At 36.3% G+C, this 13,726-nt stretch overlaps 1 protein-coding gene across 3 annotated transcripts in view; it reads left to right on the plus strand.

Moving 5' to 3' along the window:
* LOC134227547 (zinc finger protein 423 homolog) overlaps positions 1-13,726 on the plus strand; it is a 270,345-nt gene that overhangs the window by 233,620 nt on the left and 22,999 nt on the right. The gene's annotated exons all lie outside the window — the stretch shown is intronic.

Below are 13,726 nucleotides of genomic sequence, written 5' to 3' on the forward strand. Positions count from 1 at the left end.
CTTCTATGGGGCTGGCAGCACCATCTCAGAATCGAATGAAACTTGGTGGGCATAAAGATGTGGTATTTCTAAGCCACTCTGCATACTTGGTTTTTCAAAAATTGTCAAGAGTTACATTTGATAAGGGCCTAACTTTTTTCATTGATTTTTTAAAAATCGATGTAACTCTAAAATGACAAGACCTACAAAAAAGTGATGAATGGCGGACTGTCGTGAAATTCCCTGAATTTTTTTGGAAAAATATCCAAAAAATAAAAACCGATTTATACACTGAAAAAAAAAATAGTTTTAAAAATTAAAATCAATATTACAAAAAAACCTCATCTCAGAAATCGATGAATTTTTTTCTGCAGGTAGGTATTTAAATTTTCTAACTTTTCTGGGAATAATGTTCCTGTGACATATTTAAGGAAAAAAAGTTTTTCTAACAAAAACTTTTTTCATGTCCATATTAAGTAAAAATTTATTAACGTGTTTTTTGCCTAACGCGAAAAGTATAGGTTCAGCAGCCTATCATAAACCAACGACACATTTTGGACGTCTAAAAAATTGTTTAGGAAGCAAATTAGCATAATCTAACATTTTTTTTATTGTCCCTTGACCGGTTCACCTCATACATAATCTAACATTAATGTGGACCAACATTTAAAAAGAGTTTATATTTTCTTTGACTTTTTGTATCGAAGTAACTTAAAAACAATTGGGTTCACAAAAAACAAACAATTACTTTGAAAACGGGCAATGTTGCCGAAACGAAACTGAAGTGGTATTTAATTGTAATAGTGGAAAAGAAAATAAGATGTTGTTTTTAGCAATGGCTAACCACTGATCGGTGTAATTTAGAAACCGTTATAATACCTGTAGATGAATTTGTATCGTATTTTATTAAAAAAAATTATGAACTTATAACTCATGACATTATTTGCAAACAGCAATATACTTTTTTTTAAACAAAAAGAGTACTTTAGGTCCAAGTGAAATACTTGTACTGCTGGATTTCTCTGAAAATTATTCATTCATTATCCAAAATGCTGCTCAGTGTTATAATTGGAATAATTCCCAGGCAACAATACATCCATTTGAAGTTTACTTTAAAAGAAACGATAAATTATAAAACGTTAGTTTTATTGTAATATCAGGAGTAATGACCCATGACACAAAAGCTGTTAACTTATTCATTTCAAAATTAATTGACTTTTTGAAACAGTCGATCGATTTTACAAAAATTACTTTTGTGTATATAAATAAAAAGAACTTTGCAAGTCTGTGTAATTTCAATTTAAAATATGGCTTAGAAGCAGAATAGTACTGTTTTGCAACATCGCACGGAAAAGGCCCTTGCGAAGCTATTGGTGGCACTCTGAAACGAATGGCAAAACGAGCAAGTCTTGCCAAAGATTATGGAAATACAGGGGTTAGACAAAAAGGTTGATATAGGAATTTTTTTTATCGAAGTTCAAATCAGCATAACTTTGCGTAGAATGATCCGATTTTGATGAAACCGGGACCATCGGACGCATAAACTCTTCTAGTATACTGTCCTCATACAGAACCTCAGATTGGACCCTGACCACCGGAGATGTTCCGGGTTTTCCGAGGGTATGTTAAAAATGTATTTTTTCTTCTGCTTGTCATTTTATATGACGTTTACTGCCATCATGTTTTATGCTTTCCCTAGAAACTAGCACTAATATGCTAGCGAATGCTGGCTGTAAATCCGTTAGGTATACGCAGAGATATGGCAATTTTCCTGAAAACGGTACGGGATTGGCCATACAGCCTGAACAAATGTCACTTTCGCAGAACACCCGGAACCTCGAGTTGGCGCGAAATTCGTCTATAAGCTTCCACTACATGTTTTAGATCTTCTCACGGACTATTGTAGTACCGGTGGGCGTTAGTTTGGGGCCTTTCTTAGACATGCGGTATGAGCCATGCTGATGGTGGCTGGGTTCGGCGTGTAATAGGCGTGCATCATTTGGTAGATTAAAGTGACAAATTTAGGGGCCCTCCTCAGTAGTGCGGTAAAAAACGCGGCTACAAAGCAAGACCATGCTGAGGGTGGCTGGGTTCGATTCCCGGTGCCGGTCTAGACAGTTTTCGCATTGGAAATTGTTTCGACTTTCCTGGGCGTAAAAGGACGTAAAAGTATCAAGTATCGTGTTAGCCTCATCATATACGAATGCAGAAATGGTAACTTGGCTTAGAAACCTCGCAGTTAATAACTGTAGAAGTGCTTAATGAACACTAAGCTGCGAGGCGGCAATGTCCCAGGTGTATTTAATGCCAATGAAGAAGTGACATTGACAACTCAAATATCCATCTAGGGGAACTGTTCCGTATTCCTTCTCACTATATGTTCATCTCATCGCAAAACAGAGAAATACAGCACCAATCTTGTCGGTTCTTTTTGCTAACAAGTGAACAAAAAAGGGTATCATCTTTTGAGCGCATAAAAATAAAATTACTGTCATTAGAAGATGATATGTTAAACTGAAATGATATATTTTGAATGATCATTATGATGAAAATGAGTGAAGAATTATTTTCAGGAATTACAATCAAAGTTAATAAAGCTTAGCAACACTTTGATAAAAATATTGATTTGACAATATACATCTGAAGAATACCCTGTCCTTCGACCTTTTGACCCAGATTTTTTGTTTCGACATTTTGTCCCTTCGACCTTTTGCCCATTCGACCTTTTGACCTTCGACCTTTTGTCCTTCGACTTTTTTACCTTCGACCTTTTGTCCTACAACCTAATATAATCCCAGTCAACACAAGATCGTATATGATGCCATATAAGATGCTGAAGTGGAGGCGATATAGGTACTTCCCCATACAATATGTACGTATATCGCCTCCACTTAAGCATCTTATGTTGCATCATATACGATCTTGTGTTGACTGGGATAGATCAGTCATATATGTATATCTTCTTCAATGGCTCTACATTCCAACTAGAACTTGGCCTGCTTTTCAACTTAGTAAGGTACTCCGGGGCAAGTGGGACCTAAAAAACGCTAGTTCAGCAAAATCGCTAACGCATACTTAGAAAACAGGGTATTTCAGGACATTAACCACGGATACATCATTATATGCTTCCGTTGTTGAAGTGTAGACGTGTTGTGAGCCATTTACTCAGTTACAAAAATATTGATAGTGACATAAATAAATTTACCTGTGAGACCCACTTACCCCTTCAAACGGGGCAAGTGGGACCTATTCTGCTCTATACTGTCGAACGAAGCTAATTTGAAGAATGTAGATATAATGTTCATGTAATTTCTGAGTTTTATTGCTTGTCAGACTTTTGTTTTTGGCAAAAAAGGGATTATAATGTTAGCAGATATAAAAACAAGACAACAGCCAGTTTACTGTTTAATTGTCTGTTGTCTGGTTTTACATTAGCTTACTTTCTAACCAAATGTGCTAGATGGAAGAGATAAGCAAATCTTTGTTCACTTTTCGAATGAATGTTTCTCTGTTTGACATAAATTATTACATAAATTAGAACTTCAAAAGGAACGTTTTTATTCAGGCGGTGTTGTAAATTTGTAATTGAACGAAATGGTCAATTTATGTCTTAAGCACTTTATTTATCTGGAAATCTGTTAATCTGATGCGAAGTTTAAAAATCACAAAACACAAGACAAAACCTGTTGATCTTTTGTAGGATAAATAGGTTGTTTGCACTGTAAACGGAAAAAAATTGCATAGTTATAACCATTGCTCTTTTCCATGAGGGAGATAATTTTCAGAAAGTAAAATACACATTTAGTAAATCAACTGTACATTACTTCTTAACAACTAAACCAATGATATCAACTGCATTTGATTCAGATCCATATGATATATGAGTGTCAAAGTTATTCTTCACTAGACAACAATCTAAAAACAGGTAAAATGGCTCTATCGAAAATGTTGTTCAAATATGTCCCACTTGCCCCATGTATGTTAAAAATCAAGGGAAAGTGAAAATTGCAGATTTTGGCTTTAATCAAAACTTTTAAATAGTTTTTGATGTCAGACAATTATTTAATTGCTCAAAATATTCACTTTCCACATCAATGATGAATTTAGAAACGACTATTTTGTAAGTAATAGATTTTGCCGGTAGTTTAAAGTCATGATTAAACAATACCATTAGTATGGTGCCGCAAATGGTTTTGATTTCAATTTTTTTTTGTGCTAGGCGAATTCGTTGATAATTCTGCTTCTTCTTTCTAGAACATTGTTATCATTAAAATCGTTCACCGATTAATCGGCAGCCATAGTACCCACTTACCCCGTATTTTCACTTGCCCCGGGGTACCTTATTCTATTAGCATTTCCTCAGTTATTAATTGAAAGCATTTCTATTCCCGTCATTGTATGAGTATGTGTCTTGCGTGGCAAGTATGTTAGTATGCAAGGGACTGTCCACAAACCACGTAGACCGAAATTTCACATTTTCAACCACCCCCCTCCCCCATAGACTTTCGTAGACTTTTCCGAAACCACTTCTCACCCTTGAAGTCTACGTAGACTTTTGCAAATTTTACAAAATATCATGTGTGATTGGAAAATATGGAAATTGATTACGTTTTAAGCGATTCAGCTATTCAAATAAATTTGTAAACATTACAATTCGAATTTTAAACATAAGAAAATCAAACTGAATCAAATCCAACAAAACAAAAATCAAATTTAATTCTCTGTCCACATCTCCTGAAACCAATTCTCAAAGCCAATGAATTTAATATCTGTTGAATTCGATTCCTCTTAAAAGGTGTGTGCCACCGTCGCCGACTAGTGTGCCGACAGGACACTATTTAAAATCTGTCACGCATCTGACCTATAATGCTCCAGGCCGGTTCAAATTTATAGAAAACCGAAGACCTTCCAGAATTTCAAATAATTTCGAGTTGAAATTCCGAGAATGTCAAGTTTACAATTCATTTACATTCCAATAGGTTTTTCGTGTAAATTTCGTAGAATTTCTCGATTGATAACCTTTAAAGCTTCCCGGTAATACTTCAATGAACTGGAAATCCCGATGCTTTTCTTGAAAATTCCATGCTATATCCCGTTGAATAATCATCCGTTGATATCCCAAGAATTTCCTTCTAAATTTCAAAAGTATTTCCGTTAATACTCCGAGTAACAACCGTCTAATACGAGTTTAGTAGTTTCCATTTAATTCCACTACCTTTTTTACATTTGCAGATACGTATTTCGACCTCAACTGTGAGGTCGCCTTCAGTGTCTCGTACTTGTCCCGACTTAGTCGAGTCAAGTACGAGACACTGAAGACGACCTCACAGTTGAGGTCGAAATAAGTATCTGCAATGATAACAAAACGTAGTGGAATTAAATGGAAAGTACTAAACTCGCCTTAGACGGTTGAATACATTCCACTAAACAGAGCTTCAAATATTTTTATGCCCGAGTAAATTTCCGTGACAATTTAAAATTATTTCCCGAGGTAATTTTAAGTTTAATGGAATGGAATTATGTTATGTTAAGAAAATTACTTTTAGCTTTTTAGTGGAAGTTCTTCACTTGTCATATGACGAGTTTGTACCTTCCCATTAAATTCCAACACTTGATAGAACCTCGACAGATACGTATTTCGACCTCAACAGTAAGGTCGAAATACGTATCTGTCAAGGTACAATCAAGTAGTGGAATTAATTGGGATGGTACATCTTATGACAAGTGATTATGTTATGGTTATGCAAATTCTGAGCAATGACCTTAAAAAAAATCTATTTACATTCCAAAGACTTTTTTGAATAATTTGTGGTTCAAATTATGGAGAATTTTCAGTTGAAATTTTGGTGAATTTCTCGTAAAAAAATCGAATGAAATTTCATGAAAATTACAAAGGTTTCCTCACAGTTTTTTTGTGGAAACTCAAAGAGTATTTGGTAGGAAATTCAAATAATTTCTTGTGAAAATTAGCAACAATTTTGTTTAAGAAATGCCGCAAATTTTACATCGATATTCCAAAGAATTTGAATTAGTTCTCCCGAAGAAACTCGCTTATACATATGTCCAAAGAATTCCTCACGAAAATTCCGAATTTTAAGATATGCCGCAAATTTTACATCGATAATTCCAAAGAATTTGAATTAGTTCGAATTAGTTAGAAATGTCGAGGCCCAGCCGAAAATCAAAAGATATTCAAGTAGAACCTGCAATAAAATCTAAGTGAAAATTTTGATAAATTTTCGAAAGTGTTTATTTATTTATTTCGACAACCGACGTAAACTAGTACATTTACAGTATGCTTGTTTTTTCTTAATGCTATAAGGCCGTTACAAATATTTAATTAACTTTTTGACCTACTGGTCTCCGAAAGGTCAGGGGGGGGGGTTAAAAAAAATATTGAGATGAAAAAAAAATCAAAAAACTCCTCGGATTTGTTAAAGAATGTTTTGAAAATCCTCAAAATTATCCGAATTTTATTTTGTTGCCCCCTCAAAATATTATTTTTTCAACCGTCTAAAAGAGCTAATATATTTTTCTATTATTTTTTGGCAAAAAAAAATCCGAGGGGGGAGACAAAATAGATTTTAAATATTTGTATCGACCTAAATACGTTATTATAAAAATATAAATAGATTGGATACACTACTTAGTATAATTTTAAATGCAATTTTTAGATGTGTAGGTTTTAGATTGAGAGAAAATATTGTTTTAGATTCTGCCGAGACATTGTAAAGTCAATAGTTTCGCAGTGTTGATGATAGATGGCCATCATCTGATTGAGTGGTCCGACAGTGATTAGTTGGAAATATTTGTCGATGGCGCAGTTGTCGAGATGGTAGGTATGTAGAAATTAAATTTCGATAAAATATTTGTTGAACTGCAACTATATCGTTAACAAAAGAAACCATTGCAATCTCCCGACGTTCTTTCAAAGTTTGGATGTTTATAAGCTTGCAGCGTGCCTCATATGATGGAAGTGGGAATGTTGACAAACCTAATTTACGAAAAGCAAATAATAGGAATTGTTTTTGTACTGATTCTAATCTTACTTCGTGTGTTATTAAAAATGGGAGTCATACAATGCTGCAATATTCCAGAATCGACCTTACATAAGCAATATATAATGTTTTTATTGTGTATGGGTCATGAAAGTTATAGCAGAAACGTTTTATAAAACCCATCATATGATTTGCTTTATGAATGATGGTGTAGTAGTGGTCGATGAACATTAGTTTGGAGAATTTTCCTGCTCAACACAGAATAATTTCCTGGCGAAATCCATGATAGTTTAAACCATAGTTCAGATTATTTAATATACTATGGTAATACTTCAGCAAAATTTAATAGATTTTTGTGGCAAAATTCAAGAGATTATTTCGGTAAAGTCTTGCAAAAAAAAAATCTTGGAAAATCCTAAAAAAATGAACAATTGAACATCGCTCATAGCTGGCTCGAAGCTAGCACCGCCCCCCTTTCCTCAAGAGCCAACGTGGTTTATGGACAGCCCCCATGTATGTTGTATGCAAGTATGCAAGACGAGAATGTTTCTCACCCGAAAACATCCTAGTCTGGGCCGAAAATCAAACTCGCCATGTTGTTTTTTTACAATTAGTTATAAATCTCATCAACCTGGGCAAGGGTCATTGCCATTCCGCAAAGTTTATTACTCGGACGCTCTACAATCAACTTCAGGTATCAGGTATCAAGACGTCGGCTCCAGGGGCACGTTCACCTCAATTCGGGAGATTTGTGCCATCGCCTTCACAGCCTTTCTCATCACGCACCTGACGGAAAAGGAAGTGAACAAAAAGGAAAGGAATATGGATGAGAGAAAAATGGGAAGTTTGAGAAAGGGACCCTTGAAGAGGGCATACAACGTATACAACACGTACAAAAGCTCTTAGCTCCTCACCACAACGGGTTATGAACAACAGAATACTTTGAAGCTTCAGGTTTCTGTAGCCAATTTCACTTAGTAAGATGATAAGAAGTTCCATAATCGGATTCAGCATTCAGGTGGGCAAGGGTCATTGCCATTCCGCAAAGTTTATTACTCGGACGCTCTACAATCAACTTACTTGGCTTTTGATGTGTGGGTGATATCTAGTTATGTACACAAAATCAAGCCACTTGGTTCACTCGAAGCTAGTAATAAACCCTGCGAATGGTTATAGGAGTTACTGCACAGGCAATCCTTCTCCCTTCATGTAGATACTTTTTATATTTCCTGAATAGTTGGTGAATAATTGATAAAAGCTGTGTTTTGCCTTTCACGTACACCTTCTTCTTCTTCTTCATTGGCATTACATCCCCCACTGGGACATTGTCGCCTGGCTGCTCAGTGTTCATTAAGCACTTCCACAATAATTAACTTCGAGGTTTCTCAGCCAAGTTACCATTTCTGCATTTGTATATCATGAGGCTAACACGATGATACTTTTATGCCAAGGGAAGTCGAGACAATTTCCAATCTGGAAATTGTCTAAGACTGGCACACGGAATCGAACCCAGCCACCCTCAGCATGGTCTTGCTTTGTAGCCGCGCATCTTACTGCACGGCTAAGAAGGGGGCCCTTTTCTCGTACACCACGTGCTCCTAATATGCTGTTCGCTCCAAAAATAAAGACCCATATAGTGTTATATACCAATCGGCACAGCTTGACGAACTGAGATGATGGCTGTGTGTGTATTAGGGTGGCTCAAATTAGTATGGGAAAAACTTTTTTCAATTTTTTTGATGGGCCGCCCTCTTATTCATTTCTTTTTGATGCCCTGATGCTCTGGTCCTGGACAAAATTTTAGCCAAATCGGTCAATGTTTGGGCGGTGCTAAACTCGTTGGAAGTTTATATGGAAAAATGTATGCAGAAACATCCAAAAACAGTGAATTGCAGTTGGACGGCACAACTTACGATGAAGAACTATGATACTCATTCAGATCTTGAAGAATTTAATACAAAATGTAATGCAGAAAACCGCGAGAAGATTAGAGTTTGCCCGGCTAAGTTATTGGCATTTCTCTGAAGTGATGTTTGAGCAAATTTCGTTTCTTTTACCTTTGAAAAGAAATAAATTCACCCCTACATCACTCCAGTAAAATGCTAGTATCTTTGCCTAATAAACTCTAATCTTCTCGCGGTTTTCAGCATAACATTCTGTATTTAATTCTACAAGAATGAGTATCATGGTTCTTGATCGTAAATTGTGCCGTCCAACTGCAAATCACTGTTTTTGGATGTTTCTGCATACATTTTCCATATAAACTTCCAACGAGTTTAGCACCGCCCAAACGTTGACCGATTTGGCTGAAATTTTGTCCAGAGCATCAGGGCATCAAATAGAACCGAATAAAAGGGCGGCCCATCAAAAAATTTGAAAAAGTGTTTTTTTGAGCCACCCTAGTGTGTATGCATGTCTTTGTACAAAAAAAACTCTTATCTTTAACTGATTTGCTCGCTAGAACTTGTATCCTGGAATCCTGTGCCCTTGTTTCCTCTTGAAAATTGGTCATATCGTACTATTGTCCTCAAAGATATGGCTAAAATACAATTGGTTTATAATGCACGAGATAAAGCACCATTACCGCAAGGTGAATTAATCAGGCACTGATCGTATCTATGAAATAAATCATGAAAAAGCAGTGGGACAGAAAAAGTTTTGCGCATTGTGAATTCCGGACAAAACTATGTGTTCTGGAAACCTGTTGAAGCAGTAAAATCCTATTGAAGGCTAAACTGATTACCAAACTGAAATAGTGCGTATTGTGTTTATTCTGTAGTACGACTACATTGTAGATGCCGCTGACTTATCTTCATAAATAACGGTATCCGAGAAAGCCACAAAAAAATCATAGCGGATGAAAAACTGTAGATGAAATTTGTAATATTCAGAAATTACAGATAATTTGTTCGATAATTACGTGTATCCCCTCGCACCCTTCGATTGTGAAGGACAGCGGCGCGGAATGTCTACGTTTGTTGGATCGATCTTACTCGTATCCCGTCGGGGCCTTTGGTGCACGTAGATACATAGGATGTCTACACGATATAATTGTGCCACTCTCCACCATACAGTAACAGCCGTTGAAACTGCCGACTAGCTTTTAACTAAATTGTGAGAGCACGACACCGGTAGACCAATGATTTACGCGTTTGATTGATTGACTGGTCAATAATCGAAGCATCGCTTATTGCTGTTTAATAAGTCCACCTGTTCGTACTATTTTTTTTTATTTAATTATAGTCATGTGTGATAAAATACGCACTTTCAATATTGGATATGCTATAAAGAAAAACGTACCATATTTAGAATGAAAAGTCATCCCTTTCAATATTTTTTTAATAAAACACAGGACAATAAGAATATCCATTTCTCTATATATAAACATTCTCTTACATTTTATTTAGGTTTAAAAAAAATCCTCACATCTGAGTAATAAAAATATCATAGCATAATAATCAACCCAATGACATATACTGTTATTTGTACAGAGCTTTGAAGGATTTTTTGGGACAGTGCTATATGTAAGCTAATAAATGCATTTATTTCCACACTCCTTTACTTTTATTATTTTTTGCTTGGTTTAACTTCGCAACGATTCGGAATTGGAAAATATTCAATGTCACAGATCAATCTGGTTGATTCACAAGATACCCTGTCATGCCCGTGATACTTTGGATGTTGAAAGAAAAGCATGGAGACAATTATCTCTACCCAGGTATATTCAGGCTCCTAAGTGGAACGTAATAGGTATACGTGAGGTGCTACATAAACGTGAGCATTAACAGTTGCGGAAAAATAGTCATTTTAATCGACTGACTTAATGGTGCCGATAATTGCCCTTTGGTGAAATCAAAGGCGCCCGAAAGGAAGTCGATTGCATACTCTGCTTAACGCTATATTTCCAGTTGAATTGGATTGAAAAACACAATAAATATTTTCTTCTACCATTCAAATATTATACGGCGTATATAAAAATCTACTCGCGTGATGTCTTTTAATCATAGCTAACAATAAGCTCCAGATTGATAGTCACCTAGGAAAACCGAACTATACCTAAGCTGTTTTTTTTAGTCTTTATTTAAGTGATAGGGCTATTGTTATTATTACATAACTCAATAATATCAATTGTTTTCTCACCAGGTATTCACCGACGAAGGACTCTTCAAAAGGCTCAGATGTTTTTAAACTTTATTCCTACGTGATTTTTCATCTTTAAAAATAAGTTCATCACGGTAAACGGTCTCAGCCTTTTGAGCAGAATACGTGATATATTATTTTGTACGCCAAATGTGGGAGTGTTATTCCACGGTATTTGGTGCACTCAAGATTTCCCCCTTCCTTAAAAAAGGCCAAATAAGACCGTCCAAATGCTGCCTTGTTCTTCTAATTGTAAATTCTAACGGCAGTTGATGAATAAATGCATTTTTAGGTCGTTAAAACTGATCTAATGCAATTAGCGCTTAGTATGCTGATTTGTGATTGATTATATCCATGAATGCATTATTGTTGATGATTTGGGTGGCCTTCCCAGTCAACATTTTGGTACCTATATCTCTTGATATAGGTTATTATATAAGAACCAACTTAATCGTATATAATGCACAGATTGGCTAAATACGTACCAAAGTGGTGGCGATACGATTTTATTATACGATTTTTTCCGACATCATGAGAACAGTATAACGATGTATTACGATTCACATAGGCATTCATCCGCACTCATATAGGATATTGCAAGGAGTATAAGTCATTACGAGTTTTTATTCACACAATTACGATTGATTTTCACTACGGTAAAAACTATCGTATACGATGCATTCAATACAACATCCTTTGACAATAATCTGACAAAGTTTGATTTACAATGCGATTCAGATTTTTGATGGACGCAAATGCGACTTTATTTGCTGTTTGTTATACGATATGTGGTTTACTGGGTTGTTGGGAATAAGAGGTATTATTCTGAAAAAAAAACAGATTTCCCGCAATTTTTATGATTGCTGACCTACCAAATTAAATAGATATAGTACCGCCATCGGGGGTTGACAATTGGTCTGGGGGTGATTATGGATTATCGCTTTCACCGACAATCTGATGGTGTAGAGCAAAATCGTTCAAATAGGTCTCTTATATTTTAGTCTTCTTGCCCTCAGGTACATTCAATCTATTCTACAAGCATTCTAAGTGGATGAAACAGTGACCCATTCTCACCCCCATTTGACCCATTGTCACCCCTAAATATCCTGTCAATGCCGCTTTGCATCGCTAGGTGTTTTTTCTCGGCATTGTAATACGGGAAGAGATTTTTTGAATAATGAGTCATTATTCCTATTATCAGGTTCATAAATCTGAAGGTCACCTGCAATAGTGAATTCCAAATCGTTCCATATCAATGAATTAAGTTCATTCAAAGTTAATTGCCTATCCAATTACGGGTATAAAGCCACCTGGAGTGATTATTAATTACCGTCGTCGGGGGTTAATTTGGCGGGTCAGCAATCATAAAAAATTGCGGGAAATCTGTTTTTATCTCAGAATAATTTTGGCGTATGTAATTAAATTTTACGGAATACATTCGATTTGATAGGTCGCGAGCCGCATCGTGCCTCAGCTGATTCTAAAAATTGGCGGGAAATCAGTATTTTTTCTCAGAACAATTTTGGCGTCAATTTTGGAGTCAAGTACGATACACTGAAAACGACCTCAGAGTCGAGGTCGAAATACGTGTATGCAAAGATTACAAAACGTGGTGGAATTAAATGGAAAGTACTAAAATGATAGTTGCTCGAATGTTTATTTCCCTGTAAAATCTACTGTATGCAGAGGTTTATAGGAAAGAACTTCGTTTCGCCTAAAATTCATTTATTCTCTGATTAGATCTCGAGTTATGCAAAAAGTTCTGTTTCATTTGTATGGAACCCCCCCTTTCCAAAGCGGGGAGGGGTCTAGAACCATGTTAAGAACCTTCCCCGGCCCCAAAAACCTATGCATACAAATTTTCACGACGATCGGTTCAGTAGTTTCCGAGTCTATAAGGTTCAGACAGACGGAAATTCATTTTTATGTATATAGATGTAAGATGTATATATATTACAAGTACTGTAAAATGATTAGTAAATGCTTTCTAGAAAGTTTCTTTAATTTTTAGCACCAAAGAGCTCGCTCTGTAAGAAAACGGCAGTTCCACATACAAAATCCCGATACCAGCACGAAAATTGATCAAGAATGGTGGCGAAAGCTTGTCCGAAAAAGCCAATATTGGTACTGCGGGAAGAGACCGTCAACGATGATCTTCAGCTTGTCCAGACACATTTCCGCTGACATCGCTGCACCCCTGACCCTCGCTGTTACGACCCGTTTCCCCAAGGATCAGCGTCAGCTTCCCACTCTTTGAAGCAGTTGGATTGGCTGACTGTGGCGCCGGGAGTGGGTGGGACAAGCAGGACATGTCCTACGCACGAATTTCCCTGGTTGGGACAGTCAAAGCATTGCATTGTCCTACCCATGATTATTGGTAGAACAAATGAAGTCATTAGCTGGTAAAAATCTGTGTGTTATTAAAAGTGTGTGTGTGTGTGTGTCATCCTCTATCCCTCACCCAGCTGGGGGTGTTGGTCAAGTAGTACTACGAATAATTTGATCATATCTCATGCTCCGTAATGGTGCCCTTTTAGTTATGAAGACTAGTGCTGTAAAAAGGAATCACTGCTGAAGCAAGAAGGGTGTCTTCAGAGAGTGTAGGGGAT

This window comes from Armigeres subalbatus, chromosome 3 (genome assembly GCF_024139115.2).
Source record: "Armigeres subalbatus isolate Guangzhou_Male chromosome 3, GZ_Asu_2, whole genome shotgun sequence".
NCBI classification, from domain to species: Eukaryota; Metazoa; Arthropoda; class Insecta; order Diptera; family Culicidae; genus Armigeres; species Armigeres subalbatus.